The sequence below is a fragment of the Pinus tabuliformis genome, chromosome 8, assembly GCF_031772625.1.
Source record: "Pinus tabuliformis cultivar Carrire ecotype Pingquan chromosome 8, CPIR1, whole genome shotgun sequence".
NCBI classification, from domain to species: Eukaryota; Viridiplantae; Streptophyta; class Pinopsida; order Pinales; family Pinaceae; genus Pinus; species Pinus tabuliformis.
The window spans coordinates 2077900590-2077923800 of record NC_142294.1 but is presented as its reverse complement, the minus strand read 5'-3'; positions in this window follow the sequence as shown (position 1 = coordinate 2077923800).

The following is a 23211-nucleotide window of genomic DNA, read 5'->3' as shown; positions in this document are numbered from 1 at the left end:
TCCATTTCATAAACCTTTCATGTCCGACTTTATTAATTAAAAGAAAAAATAAATAAAGAATGTCCTTGGAATATGAGGCGGCAAATGTTTGGTGATAGCTGATGTGTAAAGGCTCTGTGTTTGACTTTTAGGGTCAATTAATTGTTATTATATTTACTTAAATGTATTTTTTAAAACTTAAACTGGTTTAAGCGTATTTTAATCTATTATTTGTGTTGTATACGGAATTTTCCAATCACTTTATTTTAAAAGATGGTCGTTTTTTCATGAGTCAAGTTTTACTCTTTCTTTTACAAAAATGTAATAATGTGTATTACCTCAACATAATTCCTACCAAATCCAAATATAAGTGAAGAAATTAATATAAATACCCTTTGTCTCAAGCTATTTTTCAATCTATAAATATATAAATTATTATTCCTTTAATAATATTTAAATCTTCTAACCCAAAATAAATATACTAACCAAAACCATTAAAAATCTCCCACATTTAACTTCAAAACAGTTTCCCACCTATTATATATAATAATAATTATCAATTAAAATATAATAAGTAGTAAATATGTTTAATGATCATTTTAATGGAAAAATTACTATTAATGAATAATAATAAAATATTTTAAGGTTATTGTCTAACCAAATATCAAATTAATATATCTTATTTGTGAGAAAGAGAATTTTCCTCTCTTATAAAAACAAGTGTTTTTAATTATTAGACTCGCTTTGAATAATATCCTATGTACTTCATCCTTGTACTTTTTTTGTACTTCCCATAATTCATGGCCATGGATGGCAAACCATTGGTTTTGATCATGGATACTAACTCCAAAGAATTGAAGAGACTTGAATCCACGATTTCCCCAATAGAGAGGTCTCACATTTGGTTTATGATTACTTGAGCTAACTAAATTCCTTTTATTTTAAATAGTAATAAGAATAATTATCATATAGAGAAACCCTTTTGTTATTGAAAAAATAATGATAATATTAAAACCGCCATTTTATCTTTCACCCTCGTTGAGGATAGAGAATACTCTCAATATGTAAAATTGTTTGAATTTTATATATCTAAGTTAAATATCTCAATCCATTTTTCTTATGGTTTATATATCATCATCCCTCGCATTCACAAGCTCTTCAATTTAGCAGTGAAGGAAGGCTTCCCTAAACCATGGATGCAAAGCTTCATTTAAAAGTGAGGATAAAAGCATCTCCTCCAATTATAGGACCATTATGATTAGCATCATTCTAACCAAGTTGTATGGAAATATTTTTAAATGTGGGGATTGTGATAGTCTTGGTCATATCTTACTTATGAATGCCATGTAAACACTTCCATGTATTTAGATTCCTAAATTGAAATGGGTTGAGTAAGGGACACAGATTCCACAGACTGAGGGAGGTTACTTGTTGGGATGGTGTAAGTTTTCTTAAGGCATGAAACTCTGAACTGTTGGGACATCCATTGAAGATGGTTGTTGTGTGTCTAATAGATTGGTTCATGGATTTAATAGAACTGCAAGAAAGGTACGCAGGCCCTGTTGCCTTGGAAAGAAATGTGACAAGCAACAAGGACCAAAAATTAATGCAGGATGGAGCTATGCAGGTAGCGGGATGAACAAGGAAGTCAACCAAGGGAAGGGAACGTTGGAACAATAGGAACTGTCATGGATGAGAGGGCATCATAGACAGAAGAGACAAAAAAAATGCATTGGAGCAGAGCGGTGAAGATCAATAGCAGGGGAGGCCCTGAAGTTCAAGGCCAAGGAGAGGCACTTGGATAGATGATTTCAGTTGGCAAGACTAGCATAAGAATATCTCTCAGGTGAGGACAATGGCCTATCAATTCCCTATTGGGCAGAGGGTGGAGATGGTTTTCTCTAAAGTCCCTTAAAGGCTGGGGTGGAGGGATTGTTCCTTGGATTCCTTGAGAGAGGACTTTCGAAGCATTTCTTGTTGTCTTTGTGTACAGTGGGCTCTAGATTTCCTTTAGTAGGTGGAACCATTTTGTTGTATATTTCAGGGTGGAGGTGAAGTGTTAAATTTGGCAACTAGGGCCAAACATTACTTTGGACAGCTCTTATGAGGCAGTCGATATTTTTCTTGGATTCCTCTTTCCGAGAGGTGTAGGATTGATATAAAGATCATCCCATTCTAACATGTACAAATGAAGTTATGAATTTGTTTTGATTATGGACAAATTGTCATGGTCGGCGAGCCATCAAATTAGCCTCCTCCAGCCTTCAACGTTGCATATAAATACAAGGTGCCTCCTCCTCATTTTGGCATCTCATCTCATTCATCTTTCTCTCTCTCATCTTGATTTGGTACAGATTTCAGGGCCTCTCTCTCTCCACACGTGCGAAAGGAATATTGCATTTTCTAACTGCTACTTTGACCAGATTTTACCGAACTTTCAGGAGGTTGACTTTGACCAACGTTGAACCTATTTGACTTTGGCTTTGTGAGGGGGACTTTTGTTTGGGTAGGCCGTTGTTTTGGGCACAAAAACCAAGGCAGTTTGACCCCTGCGTTGACCAGCGTTAACTACCCTAATTCAGGTTGTTGTGTTTATTTTTGTTGACCAGATTTGATTGGTTATTTTCATACTGTTTTGGGTTGCATTCTCTTGCTTTTGGAAGCCGAGTTGACCAAGGTTGACCGAGCTGTTTTGGAGGTCAATTTCAGCCTTATTGACCAGCGTTTACTTTTTGGTTAGGACTTTCTGTTTTTGTTGTTTTGACTGATCAGTTTGGGCAAGTGAATATTGTAAACTATACTCTCTCTCTCTCTGCTGGACTTTTGAAGAATTATAAGAAGAATTGATCAAGGGTTTCCCCACATTGGGGTTTGTCCTTGGCTGGTGCCATATCTTGTGTCCTCTTGTGTTGGCTTGTCTTCTACTGTTATTGTTTATGTTATAGCTGCATTTTACTATCATGTTGACGTGATTGCTATATTGGATATGATATTGGGCTAATAAAGAAAATTGAAGTATACTTGCTCTAATCATAGAACATACCATTGTTATCCTAAAATTAGCATGGTATCGAAGCTGAGGTGAAGACAAAGCCCAAGCAAGAGTGAACAACAATCACTAAGAGGAGCAATCACTAATCAAGAACAAGTCTCAATGGCCTCCACATCCTACTTCAAGTCTGATGATAAGCTTCATGATAAGTTTGATTATCTTGCATGGAATATGTCTCTTGATTTGACTTTAGAAGAGCAAGATGTCATGGAATATGTGCAGGGAAAGATTCTGGAACTTCCTTCAATTACACCAGTTGTTGCTAAGACAAAGTACAAGAAGGGTGAAGTCAATTACAATAAGATCATCAGGGATTCTATTCATAAGCACTTATTTGCTTACATCTCCGATTTGAATACATCAAAGGAGATATATGACAGGTTGGTTGGTTTGTTCAAATCTAGCAATACAAATCAAATTCTTTTCCTCAAGAGGAAGTCGAAGGATATAAATAAAGGAAAAGGTGAGGATATTCAATCCTACTTCATGAGGATTACCGAGATAAAAAATGATCTTCTTTCAATTGGTGAAGTTATTGCTAACAGGGAGCTCACTTTCATTTCCCTTAGAGGTCTTCCTCCCGAATGGCATGTGTTCAACACTACTATTCTCAATAATGACAGAATTCCAGGTTTTAAAGAATTGTTGATTAGATGTTCTCAAGAAGAAACAAGGATGATAGAATTGGAGATGCCTTCAAATATGAATAATCCTACCGCATTCTCTACTCATGCCAAGAGGAAGAACAATGCAGGTTCAAAGAAGCAAATTGAAGGAAGATCGAGATTCAAAAATGGAAGGAAGGGAAGATGCTTTGTTTACAACAAGTTTGGTCACTATGCCAGGGAGTGTCCAAATAGAAGGGACACATCTCACGATGATGATCACAATCATTCTAGGGGTAGCAATAACAATCAAAGGAATGACAAGTTCAACAAAAAAGGGAAAAGGAATGCTTCTACTACTCAACTTGGAAATGATCAAGCTTCTAAAAGAACAAGAAACTCTAGGTATGATGAGTTTATTGTTGTCAATTCTAAGCAAAAGGAATTTGATCTTCTCAAGAAATGGAGACTCAGAAGGAAACCACATCAGACAACAAGGCTTCACAGTTCCACTCAAATCAGGCAGAGAAGGCAAGCGAGGATCTGAGTATGGGAGGGATCAAACGGCATCACCACTCAGATACTTCAGACTCAGACAAGGAAACAGCCTCACAGAAAGCAGAAACATAGTTAGTCATAGCTTCGATTGAGCCCACTCAAGGAGAGTGGCGCAAGGTCGAAAAGAAAAAGGGGAGAAAAACTTGAAGGGTGAGTCCTTTACTCACTACCGGAATCCAGTTTTTCTGCCTCTTTCTCCCTTCTTCTCTCTTTCTCTTTTTCTTCTTCTAAATGCACGTTAGTTTTGTAACGTTGCATGGGGTGTGAAAGCACTCGAGCCCAATGGGCATCTTATGGAAATGCTTCAATGCATCTGCTTGTGTAACTTTTCATTTTTTAAATAAAAGGTTACCGATTTTTTCCTGTGGAAAAAAAAGGAATTTGATCTTATATTTTCCCTCTATATTGCCTCTCCTTTGGATACTTTGGGAAATTGGTTGATTGATAGTGGTGCCTCAAGGCACTTCACCGTGTACAAGGAAGCTTTTTTAAATCTGATAGAGAAGGATATAAATTTGGAAATTATCCTTGGAGACAATGCCACCTATCTTGTGAAGGGAGTTGGGAATGCTACCCTTCAATTGAATCAAGGTAACACCACTCATCTTTAAGAAGTACTATATGTACATGATCTAAAGAAGAATCTAGTGTCTATATCGGAGATGGAAGACAAAGGAGTCCAGGTGGCATTCATCGATGGAAAGGTACGTGTGTGGAAAAGAAATTTCAAAGAAGCATTTACTTTGGATTCAGGGTTGACATTTTATATCAAGTTAGAGGAAGCCCATTGGGAGTTATGTCTTGCGACACATCACTTCAATCTGAATTATTGCACCAGAGGTTTCCTCATCTACATTATAAGGCTCTACCCAATGCGAGAAAGATGGTGACAAGTATGCCTGAATTTAAAGTAGAACATGAAGGTGTTTTTCAGGGGTGTTTCGAAGGAAAGCATGCAAAGGGACCATTCCCCTCAAGTGATAGCAAGACTACTAACATATTGCAATTGATTCATTTTGATCTATCTGGTGCAATGCCCGTGAACTCATTGGGAGGATACTTATACTATTAAATCTTTATAGATGATTTCTCTCGCAAGACTTGGATATATTCTTGAAGAAGAAGGAAGAAGTATTCTCATGGTTCTGTTATTTCAAAGCTTTGGTTGAAAATCAAACCAGGAAGAAGATCAAAATATTGAGGACTTATAATGGAACCGAATTTGAATCAAATGAGTTCAAAGGCTATAGAAGCTAGCATTAAGAGGGAGACTATTACCACATATACTCTTGAGAAAAATGGTGTTGTTGAAAGGAAGAACTGCTCTATCGTAGAATCCACTCGTGCCATGCTTCATGATCAAAGCCTTCCAAAGTTCTTATGGGCCGAAGCTGCAAACATCGCAGTGTATGTTCAAAATCAATGCCCTCATCAAGCATTGGACTACAAAACTCTCGAAGAAGTTTTCACCGGTAAGAAACCTGATGTTCCTCATTTTAGAGTTTTTGGTAATCCTGTATACTTTCATGTGCCGAAAGAAAATAGAATTAAATTAGAGGCATTTGCGAAGAAAGTATTTTTTGTGGGCTACATTGAAACTTCTAAGGCATATAGAATCTATGTGCCTAGTCAAAGAGAAGTAGAGTTGAGTCATGATGTCACCTTCGATGAGGATGCTTCCCTAAGGAAGATTAGCAACCTTTCTATTCCAAGGAAGGACAAAGAAGCAGATGCAGGAAATCAGGGAGATTCGTAGGATGATTCGATGCCCAATGTTGAAGAACTGGTGGATCCCATTGATCCTCCTCCTCATGATCCCTCCTCCTCCAATAGGATACCCTCATGGCTGAGGGAAACTCTCAAAGATGCCAAGAGACATGTTGCACAGAGGAGGGCATTTCACGAAAGCAAGAAGCCTAATAGGTACCAAGGGTACTTAACTGCTATGAGCACCATTATTCAGTCTGAACCTTGCTTATTCAAAGAAACTGTGAAGCAACAAGTATGGAAGGATGTTATGAACGAAGAGTACGAGACAATTATGAAGAATGATGTATGGGATGTGGTCCCTAGAACCCATGATAATTTTTTTGTCACCTCTAAATGGCTATACAAGATCAAACATGGTGTTGATGGAAGTCTTGAGAAGTTCAAAGCCAGATTTGTTCCTCGAGGCTTCTCTCAAAAGGAAAGTGTAGATTATGATGAGATATTTGCACCCGTTGCTCGCTACACCACCATCTGCTCGATTATAGCCCTTATTGCCTCACAAGGATGGAATATACACAAAATGGATGCCAAGACTACCTCCTTGCATGGTTCACTTAAGGAGGAAGTCTATGTGGAACAACCTGAGGGGTTTGAAGTTCAATATCGTCATACACATGTATGCAGGTTAAAGAAATGCCTTTATGGGTTGAAGCAAGCACCCTAGGCTTGGTATGAGAGGATCGATAGCTATCCGATGAAGCTGGAATTTACAAGAAGTGAAGTTGATCTGAACCTTTACTTTAAGGTTGAGAATGATAAACCTATCATCTTGGTACTCTATGTGGACGATCCCTTTCTGACAAGTGCAAACCCTCTTATTCATCAATGTAAGAAAGAGTTGGATTCTACATTTGATATGAAGGACCTAGGACTGATGCATTACTTCCTAGGGTTAGAGGTATAGCAATAGCTAGGGGAGATTTTCCTTTCTCAGGGAAAATATATTGTGAAGCTACTTGAAAGATTTGGGATGGTGGAATTCAAGTCCGTGACTACTCCGATGGAACTTAACTTCAAGAAGTCATGTGGAAGTGTTGTCGAGCCTGATTTGGGAAATTCTTATTATTATCATCAACTCATAAGGGCCCTAATGTTCTTGGTGAATTCCTATCTGGACATATGTTTTGCAGTGAACACATTGAGTCAGTTTATGGTCAAGTCTCATCATATACATTGGATTCCTGCCAAGAATCTCTTGAGATATCTCTGGGGCAAAATCACACATGGTTACTCTGATGCACACTGAGTTGGAAGTGTGGTGGATCGCAAAAGGACATCAGGATGTTGATTCTCTCTAGATTATGCTTCGATATAATGGATGAGTAGGAAGCATAAGTCAGTTGCTTTAAGCATCGCTAAGGTTGAATACATTACTGCTAGTTTGGTCTCTTGTGAAGTTGTCTGGTTGAGGAAGCTCTTTAGTGAGTTGTTTGGACATGTGTTGTATACCACCGTGATCTTCTGTGACAACCAGAGTGGGATTCATCTTTCTAAGAATCTCATGTTTCATGATCACTCCAAGCATATTGATATCAGGTACCACTTTATCTAGGATATGGTACAGCGGGGAGCAATAAGGCTCCATCATATTCGGACCTATGAGAAGGTCGTCGATATTCTTACGAAGCCCTCGGGAAGGTCAAATTATTAACCTTCCGTGAATGACTTGGAGTCGTGGAGAGAACCTCTTATGAGGGTCATGTATGAGATGGATAGTGAGCTCTAGGAGCTTCGGGGGGCTTGGGGTACTTCTTGGAGCAATAAGCGACCATAGGGTGACTCATCCTCCCCTAGTGGTGTGCTATGTATAGGATGAATGGTTCACCTTTCCCTGTGATACCCCATGGTGGCATATGCATAAGATGAGTGGTTCACCTTCTCCTAACGGCACATCCTACCCATGCAGTCCGAGACTCATGGGAAGTACCTCTCATCTGGCCAATGAGTAGGAAAATGAGGATAGGGACCATACTACCAATGGAGACATTATGTACTACCATACTCCCTATGCTAGGATGTTGATATTGATTTGGGATTAATGGAAACTAACTATGGGTCAGCTAAGAGTGGTATGACACACTCTCTGTTGTTGGATCCTAACTTCAGGTCAGTGGAGAATGGTATAATACATTCTTGATCATTTCTTCTTTCTTCATGGTTCAATATAGTAGAGCAGTGTAGTGATAGGGATGGTACAAATTGTCAGACAGTTTGGCAGGTGATGTTCTCCCTAGTTAAGAGGGAGTGTTAAATTTGGCAACTAGGGCCAAACATCACTTTGGATAGCTCTTATGAGGTATCTGATATTTTTCTTGGATTCCTTTTTCTAAGAGGTGTAGGGTTGATCTAAAGATTATCCCATTTTGACATGTGCAAATGAAGTTATGATTTATTTTGATTATGGATAAATTGTCAAGGTCAACCAACCATCAAATTAGCCTCCTCCAGCCTTCAATGTTGCATATAAATACAAGGTGCCTCCTCCTCATTTTGGCATCTCATCCCATTCATCTTTCTCTCTCTCATCTTGATTGGATACGGATTTCTAGGCCTCTCTCTCCACACATGCGAAAGGAAGACAATCTTTTCTAGCTATTGTGTTGACCAGATTTGACCGAAATTTCAAGAGGTTGACTTTCACTACCATTGACCCTATTTGAATTCGGTTTTTTGAGGGAGACTTCTGTTTGGGCAGGTTGCTGTTCTGGGCACAAAAACCAAGGCAATTTGACCCCTGCATCGACTGCCCTAATTCAAGTTGATGCATTGACATTTGTTAACCAGATTTGACTAGTTATTTTTGGACTGTTTTGGGCTACATTATCTTGTTGTTGGAAGCTAAGTTGACCAAGGTTAACCGAGTTGTTTTGGAGGTCAATTCAGCCTTGTTGACTAGCGTTGACTTCCTGCTTAGGGCTTTTTGTTTCTGTTGTTTTGACTGATCAGTTTGGGCAAGTGAATATTGTAAATTGTACTCTCTCTCTGTGCTGAACTTTTGAAGAATTATAAGAAGAATTGATCAAGGGTTTCCCCACATTAGGGTTTGTCCTTGGTTGGTGCCATATCTTTTGTCCTCTTGTGTTGGCTTATCTTCTACTGTTATTGTTTTGTTATATCTTCATTTTACTATCATGTTGATGTGATTGCTATACTAGATATGATATTGGGCTAATAAAGAAAATTGAAGTAAAATTGCTCTAAGCATAGAACATACCATTGTTATCCTAAAATTAACATGAATCCTCTAGAGTCCCTGGAATTTGTTGGTTGAAGAACAGGTGAAGGATGGAGGTGATGGGCTCTCGATTTCCTGTGATGTTATTGATTGCTACTTGATTGGTGGGTGGAGGTTGGTGTTGGGTATACGACCAAAGTCCCACATTGACTAGAAGTGGTGTTATAGACATTTTTGGGCCCTACAACCCCAAGCATGAATTGTCCATAAACCAAGGGCTCCTAATTCCCTAAAAGTTTTGTTCTAACCCCTAAAGGAACAAGGTCAACAGATTACAGCTTCTCCCAGAAGTTCTCCATGAGAAACTGCTCAGAATTGGTCAAAACAGGATCATTGCAGCTGCTCCACTGGATAAGTGTGTTGCATCTCACCCAAATACACTGTGAGGGTGCGTTGCATTTCAAAAGTCCCTTCTGTAGGGTGCGATGGGATAGAAATGACAAATGGCAGTGTCCTTCCGCAAGGTGGAGAGGCAATGGAAGCTTCCAGAATCTTCTCCTATGACACTTGCCTCACTGAATTCGACCAAGGATGAGTAAGAGGCCATCAGTCTCCAAGTGGAAGCAAGAACTATCAGAGAGAAGACACTAATCAAATCACAAGCTGACTCATCCCCCTTACAGATATCTATATATGGATCCCTCATCCCATAGATCCAGAGGCTGGAATTTTGCATATTGTAAGGAATTGTTGTTGGTTTCTTGAGACAAACATCAGATTGTTGGGTGATCTAAGCTTTGTTTGAGGTGAAGAGGGGCTTCTTTGCTGGGAGGTTGATGTTGGGTCAGAACAACTGGTTGTAACTCCTCTTGGCTCTTTTCTTGTTTATCAATAAAAGCTATTTGAGTTTTCCTCCATGCTTTTGTGTCATTGATGCTTGTTACATTTGTATGGTCAATTTACATCTGATCCTAGATTGTTTATGATTATAGATCCATGTCTTTGTATAGTGCTATGCTTTTGTGATCTTACAGGCACTTTGTGAAGCTGGGCGTGCAAGGGAGCAGGTAGCTGAGGACTATCAAAGAAGAGAGGGATCAAATCAGGAGATTAGCACAAGACAGAGGTTGGTCTTTCTGTTCCTCTCTATCTATAATTCATAAAGGAAAAACAAAAGTAGCTTTTCTCTGTTTGTTTCTAAGGCAGCTGTCACACCTTAGTGGGATAGAGCAGTTCTATATAGACACTTTTCCCTGTAACAAAATTGCGACTCCACTGGGGAACTAATTAGTTTGTTTATTTATCATTCTTTGTTGTTTGTTTCATTAACTTACAAGTAGCATTCGAACTGCATTTGCCATAACAAATGCAAAGTAGACAACTGCTACTTCAATCCATATGCTGGATCTGTTTATGATTTAAACAACTGATTCACAAACTATCTGATTGCCCTTGTGATAGCTCTTAGATCCTCCTTAGATCTACCCCTGATTGTTGCATTACTGATTGCTTTTTTGCTCGGCCAAAACCCAAGAACTGAACTGCAAACTGTGACCCGGAACCCGAACAGAGTCTCGTTTCTAGCCCAGCGCAGGTACTGTTCAGAGATTCTAAATTTCAGCGCACTTCCTGAGTGGACAACCTGCGCAACATTTCAGATTCTCTGTGTTACAGGTTCGCTGATCAGACTAGCTCAGTGCGGTTGTGGATTTTGTGGTTCATTCTTTCCAGTTCTATTCTTGAATTTTGCTGCCTGTGATCAGTATATGTCTGTTTGAAACCCCTTTTCCTTGCTGTTATTCCACCTCCTTTGTACAAAAGAACTGTAGATGTTTTTGTGTGTTTGTTGAGTCATTTACAGTTCTCCTTTGCAAAAGTAGCGTAATCATACTGTCGTCCTTTGATTTGAAATTGTCGCAAGTGTCGATTTCAATCGTAGGAAAGAGTTTGAGTGCTGTTGATGGTTGATTATCCTGTTACTATTGCTTTTGGTCTGAATTTGTAATTTTCTAGTGTCGAGAACAAGTATTCAGTTCAAAATCGTAAAGTGTTGTGATCATCTCCATTTTTTGATTTCGAAAAGAAACTTGTTGATATTTGTCGCTTGAAAAGAAATTCAGATTTGTGCATCAACTTTCTTTTTAGCATTCATATACTAAGAAAGTCGAAAACAAATACATGCATGTGCATTTGCATATAGACAGTCTGATTGGCTTGATTTAGGAAAGTGCATTTAGAGTGTGCTCTTTGCTCTTTGTGAAAAGATTATTTCTTTCTTTTCCCTAGTAGTTAGGATTTTCATTGCATAAAGGAGATAAAAAGTTTGTTTATCATCTTAGATTGCATTTTAGGAATTACATCTACATCTCGTGGTGAACCAGAAAGGCAAACTTCATAAACAAGATCAACTTAAAATAAATTCAATGAATCTAACAACGCTTTGGAACTTAACGCACAACATTTAGAAGTCTAGGCTAGAGACGTATTCGGCCGTCGTAAAGCCTGGTAACTGTTGTTCTCACTAATGGTTGGGTGATTCCTCCACTTTGAGATGATAAGTGCCAGTACGGACTTGTGCTCCCACGTACCGTCGAGTATATTTTGGGAGACCCCAATAGGCTTAATCCTTTATCCATAGGAAGCTGTGTCTGCCACCCTATCGATCGCAATGCACTGAACACAACATTCGGGAAGATTGACTGCCGTACCGTAAAAAGTATTCTGCAGTTTTGCGATTGGTTTTGTAATCCCTTAACCTAGATTTCCAGAGCAGTCCCTTTCGTTCCTTTTTAGACTCCTTAACGGAAAAGGTCCATCTGAGCACTTGTCACTTCAGGCTCATTAAAAATCGAAGGAGACTAGAGTCATCTTTTGTTTTTTCTCGACTCTTAAAAACTGAAAAACAAGTTGTGTCAAAGCGTCTAAAATTCATTTAATTCGGAAACATACTTCCCCTTTATTTTAGTTGATCGAGTAATCTGCAATCGTGGAAGAAAGTCAATTGAAACCCCGTCGTTCACGGAGGCTTACGAGTCAACCGTCTTTGTCTCCGGAATCGAAGCCAGTACAGACAAAGCGAACTCGTTTAACCGGTTCCAAATATCCTGTTAAAGTTAGAACAAGTGTTCCAACAACATCAGAAACTCCGGTTACTCCAAACATTTCTGGAATCCCTGCCTCTACAGAAGAAGTTCAGCAGCCACAGAAGGACAGTGATACTGATCCTAGTCTGAGAGTAAACACTTGTGTTACCGAACCAGTTCCATTTTCAACCGGTTCGGAGAGTCTTGCTCTTCAAACATCTGTCACTGCCGATTCCATACCTTCTTCGGCACCAGAAATATTCTACGGACCTGACGGTCTTCCCCTTCCACCTGGTCTGATTGCCATAGAAGAGATTGTAGAAGATCCTCCAATGAGTACTCCATCACAATTTGGAGTCGGGATCACTCTATATCCTTCTTCATCAGAAGTTAGTCTACCACCAGCTGAAGTTCCTGTAGAATCGCTAGGTAATCTTTTGGATAGACTACAAATGTCTGAACAACCGTCAACATCTAGGACTGTGTCGTCTAACACAGCGACAACAGAACTCCCTGCTATCACTCCAACAATGTTCGCCGGTATACCATTTATCCCGACTAGCTCTCAACCGCTAGAAGGAGCCCACTCAGGGGCCATTTCGAAAGTATGGTCTGTTCCTGTTTTTTCATCTGGAATAATATCCGGAAACTCTTATGTTGAGTCTCAACAAATTGATCCATTTGGAAGTCAATTTGGGCAGTCCGACCCCCAAGGGAAAACCATTCCCTTGAGTTCTAGATTACCACCGTATGGGGGGCAGTATACCCTTTCATTATCCCCTCCGGGAGGATATCCATACGGGATTTCACAACAACATTCGGGTTATACTGGAATTACCTCAAGCGGTTGGGTACCAATACTACCTCAACAACCAAGAGTTGTATATTCGATGCAACAATGCTTACCTATGTCAAATATACCAACTATGCCAGCTATTGTGATAGTGTCGCAAGTTCAAGCACTGCCTGTTGTATGCCAACCTCAGGTTTCTCAGGTTGTAATGCAATAGCCCCTTGACCCTGCGACTCAACCACAATCGCCGACTGGTGGAATGACACAGGTTCAGACGGGTACAATTACCCCTCATCTTGGTCAAACTGTTAGTATCCGTCAACAACACATGGCTTCACAACCATGGCTAGTACAATACCAACAACCGCAATTCCAACATGTATACCAAGGTTCTGAGCAACAAATCTTTGCAAATAGTGGATAGCCGTATATTCAAAACGGTCAAAATCAACCATTTTACAATGGTCATGCCCACCAACCTTACCAAAGTTACCAGCATCAAATGCATTATGCTGGTATGCAAAGACCCACTGCTCAGGAAATCCCATCTTATCTTGGGTATGTTTCGCCTAACCTGAATCAGCAGTTACCCTTTGTGGCAACTTTAGAGTTACCTGATTTAAATCGGTTAACAAACGATCCAATCGCTTACGCCCCTTGGTGGCCAGCGATCCCGCATAAACTTCCATCAATATTCCTAAATTTAATGGAAATCCGGGTGAAGATCCATCGAATCATGTGATGACCTTTCATCTATGGTGTTCATCAAACACCCTAAATGATGATTCGATAAGACTTCGCCTCTTTCAGAGGACGTTAATGGGTCCAGCGGCAAAATGGTACATCGAATTGCCTAGAGCTTCGTTTGACAACTTCAGTACCCTAACCACAACCTTTTAACCCATTTTTAGTTACCAATAAGGTACGAAACGAGAACAGAACTTCTTACCAATTTCAAACAGACAACGGCCACTCACATATCTGATCATATACATGAGTGGCGACGTCGTCGTAAAATGGTAAAAACGTATGTCCCCGATCAGCTCCTAGCTGAATGGTTTATCAATTCATTACTACCTTCCATCACGGAAGATGTGGCAAAGGGGGGAGTTGTGACAGAAGAGCAAGTTATCACTCGTGCACAATATTTGGACTTGATTTACACTCAATCCGGCACGCTCTACGATAAAATACCTGACGCCCCTAGACCGGAATTCTCAACTCCTCCTCCTCCTAAATCAAACAATGACTCTCATGCCGGCGATGGTGTGATTGGCACAACAAACACGAAATCGACAAAGGGTACATCCAAAAAGGCCCGTAAGATTTCAGGTCAAAATGCAAAAGATGAACTTCTTGCTTCGGAAGTAAATGTCGTATCGACAGATAAAAGCAAAGAAACCAAACAACCAGGGAGCAAGAAGAAAGGCAAAGGGAAGAAGAAGAAACAGGAGGAATCATCACCTGAAAAATCTTCTTCAAACCCTCCTGGAGATAGGAAACCAAAAAATCCATGCTTCATATGCGATGAGGATCATTGGACCGCAAATTGTCCACACAAAGCTGAGCTTAAGAAATTCTTGAAGAATTCAAAAACCTCCGCAGTGTTAACTGATCCGTTTCCAAATCCAGGAACAAATCTGGTTGAAAGTGGAAATGCTTCCCCATCTCAAGTGCTAATGCTGTCGGTTTCAAAATAGAAAAATGATGCTTTGATATCGACAAGGAACAAAGATTACGGGAATCCACAGCTGTCGAACAACAAAGATCAACCTAGTAGTTCGACAACAACTTTGACAGAAGTTGCGCCGCCCATCATTCCCAAATTGACGATAAAACCACCAAAGGGAGTAGTACACAAGTCGACGTTTAATTCCTGCGCTAGAGCGGCACAACATTATAATATAGTGGAAGATTTGGCCCAATCGTCATCAGCTATGTCGACTCTTGAAGTACTACAGAATTGCCCATCCCAAAGGCAGGCTTTATTATCAACCATTGGTGGGATAGACCCAAAGGATTCCAATCTTGTATCCTTCGACCATAAAGGATATGATCCTCAATTACCAGCTCAACTAGCTTTCCTTGTTCAAGTGAAAGCCCTCAACAAAACTGTTCATCGAACAATTATTGATGAGGGAGCGTCTACATGCATTATATCGATGAGTTGCTGGGAAACTTTAGGATCTCCAACCTTGTCGCAATCTTCGATGACATTAAAAGCATTCGACGGAAGGACATATACCCCATATGGTATTCTAAGTAACTTGAAAGTTGAACTAGGAGGGAAAACGGTAGAAATAGATGTTGAAGTAATCGATGGAAATCTTGATTACAACATCCTACTAGGAAGACCATGGATATATGCTATGGCGGTTGTTGTGTCGACCTATTTTAGGAAGATTGCATTTCCCTTTCAAGGAGGGATTACAATCGTCAATCAACAAAACTTCCTCCCCAATGGCTCTCAAGTTACAGGAAGCATTCCCATGATCCATGGAAGCCCCCATTTGCTTCAAAATATCGGAGTAGGCCTACTAAAAGATCCTATATTAATGGGAACTTTCGCCCTTCCACCTCCAATCAACCTGGCGGAAGTAGCGTCGGTAGGAACCTACAATATGATATCTTCTAAAAAGATCTCAGAAAAAGATATCAACATGGATCATGCAATGGTTTTTCCCCCTAGCCCAACGGAAATATTGTAGCAATCAATTTTCCTAGCATGGGAGGCAAACCCAAATCAACGCTCATCAAGTGTTTGGATAGATAGGTCTAAAGAATATGGTACCCCTTCAGATCCTTGGTCGCGAGTGTATGTCACCGACGAAGGAATTGTCCAATCAATGGTAATTGAAGGGGCACCATGGAATGATTCCCACCATCGTTCCCTTCTTTCGGATTGTGGAGAAGACACTCATGATGACCTTTATCATCCTTCAGTTTTTTATTTTCTATCAAATACTGTAAACACGGTGGATTCCGAGCGAAACTTGTCCAACATTGAAGAGACTATCGCCATAAATATCTCAACCAAAACAGATGTTGTAGAGAATATTTATGTTGGCAAATGTTGTTCTCCTTCAGAATTGGAAATATATAACGCTCTTTTTCGTGAATTCAGAGATGTCTTTGCTTGGTCATATAGTGAAATGCCAGGCATTGACTCGAGTATCGTTGAACACGAAATTAAGATGTATCCAGATGTCAAACCAGTACGACAACGGCTATGGTAGGTGCACCCCAAGAAAGCCGCTGCCATTAAGGCAGAAGTTGAAAAACTTCTCCATGCTAGTTTCATCTACCCGATTCCTCTAACCGATTGGGTATCGAATATTGTCCCTGTTATGAAAATACAAGGAACAATTAGAGTGTGCGTCGATTATAGGGATGTAAATCAAGCTTGTCCAAAAGACAACTACCCTACGCCCTTCATTGACTAGATAATTGATGAATGCGCCGGATGCGAAATCTTTTCATTCATGGATGGATTCTCCAGGTATAATCAAATAAATATCCGCCCACAGGACCAGTCAAAGACTGCATTTATTTGTCCATGGGGTACATTCGCATATCGAAAATTACCCTTTGGTTTAAAGAACGCAGGGGCGACGTTTCAGAGGGCAATGAATTATGCCTTCCATGACATCAAAAACATCGTTCAACCATATCTCGATGACCTTCCGGCTCATTCGCGAAAGCGGACTGATCATCCGCAGCATCTAAGAGCGATATTTCTACGTTGCTGACACTACAAGATACGACTCAATCCACACAAATGTGTATTATGCGTCAGTTCTGGTCGTTTGCTTGGCTTTGTAGTCTCAAAGGACGGGATTCGTCTCGACCCATGTAAGGTCCAGGCAATCATAAATTTGCCTCCACCTTTGAATTTGCTTCAGATTCAGAAACTCCAAGGGAAAGCGAACTTTCTGAGGAGGTTCATTCCAAATTACGCCGAAATTGCTAAAGGTTATACACGTCTTTTGAAAAAGGAAGTACCCTTTTTCTGGGATCAGGTTGCACAAGCTTCCTTTGATGCTTTAAAAGAATCCCTAATGAAAGCATCATTAATGTACACTCCTGATTATCAAAAAGATTTTAACCTGTATCTGGCTGCAGCGGATATGACCAACGCAATGGTTTTAGTTCAAGAAGTCAATGGAATTGAACATCCTATATATTATTTAAGTAAAAACTTAAATGATACAGAAAGCAAATATTCTTACGTTGAAAAGCTAACACTCGCAGTTGTTCAAGCGATACAGAGATTTCGACACTATGTCCTCTTTCGGAAAACTACCATTATGTCAGATTGCAACCCCATGACTTATATATTGTCGCGATAGTTGCTGGGGGGAAATTATTCAAAATGGATAGCAATCCTGCAAGAGTTTGATCTGGAATTTGTAAAGTCCAAGTCAAAGAAAGCTCTAGTTTTCGCAGAATTATTATGCGATCTCCCATCGTCGTCCAACGATGAAACATCCGATGAAAAAATCTTGGACGAAAGTTTGTTTCTGATATCTACAAACAATGAGTGGTATGGGGATATAATCATTTATCTCCAAACCCAAAAATACAGGCCAAACACCTCCCACTCCGAACAAAAACGTATTTGATACCAAGCAAAAGACTACATGATCGTCGGTGATACACTTTACCGTCGCTGTATCAATACAGTTCTGAGAAGGTGCCTCACCCATGAGGAGGCTGAAAAAGTCCTGAATGATTGTCATTCAGGCGCGTGTGGTGGGCATCAATCCAGTTATGCTACAGCGAAAAAAATCTTACGAGCAGGATACTTTTGGCCAACAATGTTCAAAGATTGCATAACCGCAGTCAGAAGTTGCCATGCTTGTCAGATTTTCGATAACAAAACCAGAAGACCACCCGCACCTCTACAGCCAATATTTGTTGTTGGGCCATTCGCCAAATGGGGCATCGATTTCATGACATGTAACCCCACCTCGACCGGGGGGCATGGGTATATCATAGTCACAGTTGACTATTTTACCAAATGGGCCGAGGCGATGCCTACATTAGATAATACTGGTGAAACAGCTACCCTCTTCTTTTTCAATCATGTAGTCGCCAGATTCAACGTACCACAAGCTATAGTCACAGATCATGGATCGCATTTTCGCAATCATATGATGGTCGAATTAGCTGCCAAACTAGGGTTGTCTCACGACAGCTCTACTCCATATTATCCGCAAGCCAACGGACAAGTTGAAGCAATCAACAAGGTCCTGAAACACATGTTGCAAAGGATGATTGGAGTTCACAAGAGAAGATGGCACCTAATCCTGTACTCAGCTTTGTGGGCTTACTGGACATCGGTAAGGAATGCAACCGGGTTTACACCTTTCCAACTGGTATATGGCCTAGAAGAAATTTTACCAATCCAGTGCGAAATCTCGTCTCTCAAACTCGCAATTGATCTCCTCCCCGGAACTTCAGAAGAAGAAGCTCGTTTCTTGGAATTAATCCAATTGGATGAAACCCGTCATGATGCCACTTTAGCTAACGAAGCCCATAAGAAACGAGTCAAGGTGCAGTTCGACAAAAATGTCAAACCCCGTGTCTTCTCAGAAGGTGACTTGGTCTTGCTTTACGACCAAGAATCCGATAAATCGGGGGCAGGTAAATTTAAGTCTTTATGGATGGGCCCCTATATTGTTAAACGAGTGTTAGCAAAAGGAGCCTACGAGTTAATGGATTATGACGGAATTCCACTGGCACAACCTCGTGATGGGTTGTACCTCAAGCGTTACTATGCGTAATGGTAACCTGTATGCTTTTGTTATGTTTTTGTTTTCGCTGAAGTGTTTATTTTGGTCAAGTAATCCACTTTTTACATTTGTTGCAGATGTCAAACCTATTGGAGTCATGTGTTGGATATGCCGACGGAGCGAGTCGTAGTTCGCGGAACCTATCTTCCACAGCCTGGGCTATTTTTGATCCAAGCGTCGAGTTAGTAAGTTTTAGAGGGGTATGTATTGGTCGATCAACAAATAACATCACTGAATATAGCGCGTTGATAGAAATTCTCTCTGATGCCATCACGCATGGTATATGCCGACTAACTGTCAGGCTAGACTCACAACTTGTAATACTACAACTCACTGGTATCTATTCCGTCCGAAACCCAACTATTTATCGCATGTTCCTAAGGGTTAAGATTTTGGAAAGACAATTTGATTTTATTCAATATCAGCACATTTCCAGAAACTTAAACACATTAACTGACTCATTAGAAAATTATGTGTTAGATAGACATTTGCAACGTTTATAAAAAGAAACATGCCATCAATGTTTGCATTTGTATCATGTAACTTAACCAAAATAAAACTCTGAAAATCAAAAATATATATAACTGTTTATGGTTTACACATAATGTTCTATAACCAAGACAAAATCGGTCGAGTGACCAAAAACTCAAAATGCTAGGGGGCACCCTAGTCTAATTATGCTCGTGATAGCAAGTCACAGCCTGTGCTATCATGCGTAAGAGACGAGTCCATCATCTTGGCACACCAGTAGTATGCCGCTGTAACCTCAAAGGTAGCTCGTCAGTCCTCACATCTGGAATACCAAGAGTGAGGCCCTCAACCTGCTCCTGTAATGCTGTGAGAGTCTCGGCCACATCAAGGTCACGAAGGATAGCCCTTCCGACAGCCTCTCCTATTGGGGCGGCGACTGGAACTCTCAGGTGAACTACTGGACGAACAGGACCAACATCTGCATGTACACATGAGTTTGATTAAAGTCTTGATAGAATAAAGCACAAGAACATTATAAATGAAAAACGATAAACAGAAATATGGTCAAAGATTTTACCAATGGCGCCCCACTGTTCGCCATCCGGCAGTACTAAATCTGGATCACCCCAGAAGTCCATGCCAGCATATGGATACTCGGAATAAACCATCTCCTGACGATCAAACCACCTGAAGAAGGTATCAGAAAATGAAATCTGAGACTGACCGGCATGCCTAGACATATGGTCAACCCATCTCTGCATACGTGGTTCAGTAGGAGAAGATAAATCGAGTGCAATATATTGCGACTGCATCAATGGTATCTTCTCTAAGGAAAAGGCGGTCAAAATAGAACCATACCCAAAGTTCTTCAACCTCCCGCTCTTTATCTTGGTCAACTATTCTTTCATCACAAGACGCACTGCGTCGCACCAGTTGAACACCTTCGGTTGGAGGCATTCCAAGGCATATTGCATATAAGATCGGTTGGCTACATGAAGAGCCGCACCACCGGCCATCCTACCAAAAGTAAACAGAATAGTCCTGAGGGACCTATCAGTAACATCACGGATGATGATCTTTCCGTCTTTACTCGGCTGAGATCCTTCTCTGCAGTACCGGCGAACATAATCTCTCACCGAGTCACCTCCTCGGGCCAAACCTGATAAAGAGATGGGGGTACCCCGCCTCGACAAGCCAGTCAAGAAATAGATGTCTACTACAGTCAAGGGGAAGATTTGCCCCTAATCTGGAAAACCTGGTTGGTAGGATCCCAAGCATCGAGCAAATACTGCAGTAAGTTGATCTGTTGTCTCATGCTAGAAATGCGGAAAAACTTCAGCAAGCCACAGTTCCGCAGTGCGTTTACTGTAACTGGATCATGTAAGGCAAGCATGTCCTCTTCCTCATGCTCACGTTCTCGCCATGTAATGGTCATCTTACTCCAAAGATCTCTGAAAAACAACAAGAGAAGAGTTAGATCCTGATTTTGGTAAGAAACATGCAAAATTTCCATCAAAAATTGTGCACAGAATTCCTTCTCTGCGGCCAACGCACCTACAGTAGTGCTCTGGGTGTGTTGCATGTTAGATGGCCTTCAGACATGCCAACATTCAACGCACCTTTCGATACACAGAGGGTGCGCTGAAGGCAGAACGATTTTTTCAAACCCCAGGGGCTAAAAAAAACTAGGAATCAAGCTCAGAATGTAGAATGGAAACCATGAAATGAAAGAGCTCAGGTTTTGCTCCTACCTGGTCCAGACGGCGCCGAGAATCGTCCATGGAATCTCCCAAAATCAGCTGATGAAAATCAAAGGGAAAAAGCACCTCCAAAGCTCCAACAAACCAAAGTTCAAATGAAATGGTAAAATGAGAGGTAAAAACACTTTTTCATTACTTTTTACGTAGTTCAAAGTAGAATATTAGTGTTCTAACTCGTTTTCAAACATATATTGTTCATTTCTGACTAGTTTGATGAAGCAGTTGAAAATACAATACAATCTTTGAAAGAACACATCTATTTATAGTAAAATAAAAAAAGGGACCATTAATCGAGCAGTTTTAGCACATAGTTCAAGCTCGTTAAAAAATAAACATAAGACATGAGCAAATGTTTCCCCCCCGCGGAACTATTCCCCGGTAAATAACCATCGTGAATGTAGTACTTCAGCCATTAAAGCCTTGGTCGTGTTTGCACCGTCACCTCCATTTTTTCATTGGCCGATCATTCACCCCCATTTGATTGTTTACCCATTTTGAGGAACAGCTGCGAAGAGTGATCTCACTAGCCATCCTTGTGACACTGCCGTGATTGGAAAATTCCAAACCTTACCTGGAATCATCTGCTACCCATATTATCACTCGTTCCTCAAAAGACGAGTCTCCATTAAGCTCTTTTCAACTGACTCGTAAAATATGAAAAGATTGTCGAGCCATTAGCCTCTCCAGCTCGTTAAAGGGACAGGAAGTGCTATCCCTCCTCTAGATTTTAATCTTTTTGGACCTGAGGGATTACTACACAAAAAGATCGAGCGCTTGTTTTGTTCGGCTTGTTAAAAGTATCGAAAATTCATCCCTTCTGTATTGTTTTATACTTTTTCGGACTTAAGGGATCAGATGACGAAAAAGGAATTTTGGAGTTACCTTTATGTTCCTTTTCAGACTCTCTAAAATTGAAAAGGACCGAGTTATCTTTGTCGTTAAACTCGTTAAAAAGATTAATAGCGACAAACTTGTCTATAGACGAGAACGAGTTTCACTATCGATAGGCTCGTTAAAACATAGCGATGGGTTTGCCCGAAGGGCAAATTATAGAACAAGCATATGTTATCCTCCTCAAGCCTGACAAAAATAAAGAGGTACTGATCAACAATGACTGGGGAAAATTGGGAAGAAAACTTGAAGAAACTTTGTTGGTAGCAAGTCGCTCTTGAACATGACACTTCCACTTCGTGTCCGAGTCGGGTTGGGTTGTTTCATTCACCGGTCACATCACCATGGTCACGCCATACCATCCACATTTGGGGTTAATGCTACCAATCCATCACATCAGTGTCGCCGATATGTTCAAGAGAAGTCATTCAGAGAATTCACTTGTGTCTCACCCACTACCATACATTATACTCCATTCTTTCATGACCGCCACCCTGAACCTTATATCACCAGATCGTTTTCACCTCCATTAAAATTATTTGCTCTGTTCCATGTCATTGATGTGGGATTCATTAAGGCCCTCCTGTGACAGATCACTTCTTGTTGGCATTATGATTCAAGTGTTGTCCTTGATGGCAACTCACTCAGAGGTTGGTACAGGTGATGGCAACTTAATCAGAGGACAGATCTTAGTACAGCATGGCAAGAAAGTTCATACACGCAGGTTCGTTAAGTCCAAGTCGCGTGTACACGCAGGTTGGCTTCAGCAAAAGCGCGTGTATGTGGAAAAGTACCTTTGGTCCATGGCGGTTAGTCCTTGGAAGTTGTGCCTATGGTTTCGGACCATTGTGTCTCGACGGGCGTGTCGATCCCTAGTTTTGAAGTTGATGGTATTGTGTTACTATGGTTTTGGCTCTTGGTATTGAACAAGGCCTAAGGCTATATAAGGAGAAGATCATTAGGCAAAGAAGGATATTGTGTGTTTGACGCAGTGAGAGGATCTGGTATTGCTGGTTATCTGTTCGGGACGTTTTGGCAAGGGTCGGATCTGACAGCGAAGGCATAAGAATCTATTTCTAGATCTGCACGCGGGTTGCCCTTGGTGAAAGCGCGTATACACGCGGTTTTGGTACAGTGAAGTAGCGTATGCATAATAAGATTTGATATTTCAGGTTGCTGCTGATTCTGGTGGTTGTTGCAGAGTTCTAGGCTCTGGTTTGGGTTCTGTGTTCTTGATGACAGGGTTTCAGTGATTCAGTATTGGGTTGTTTAATGAATT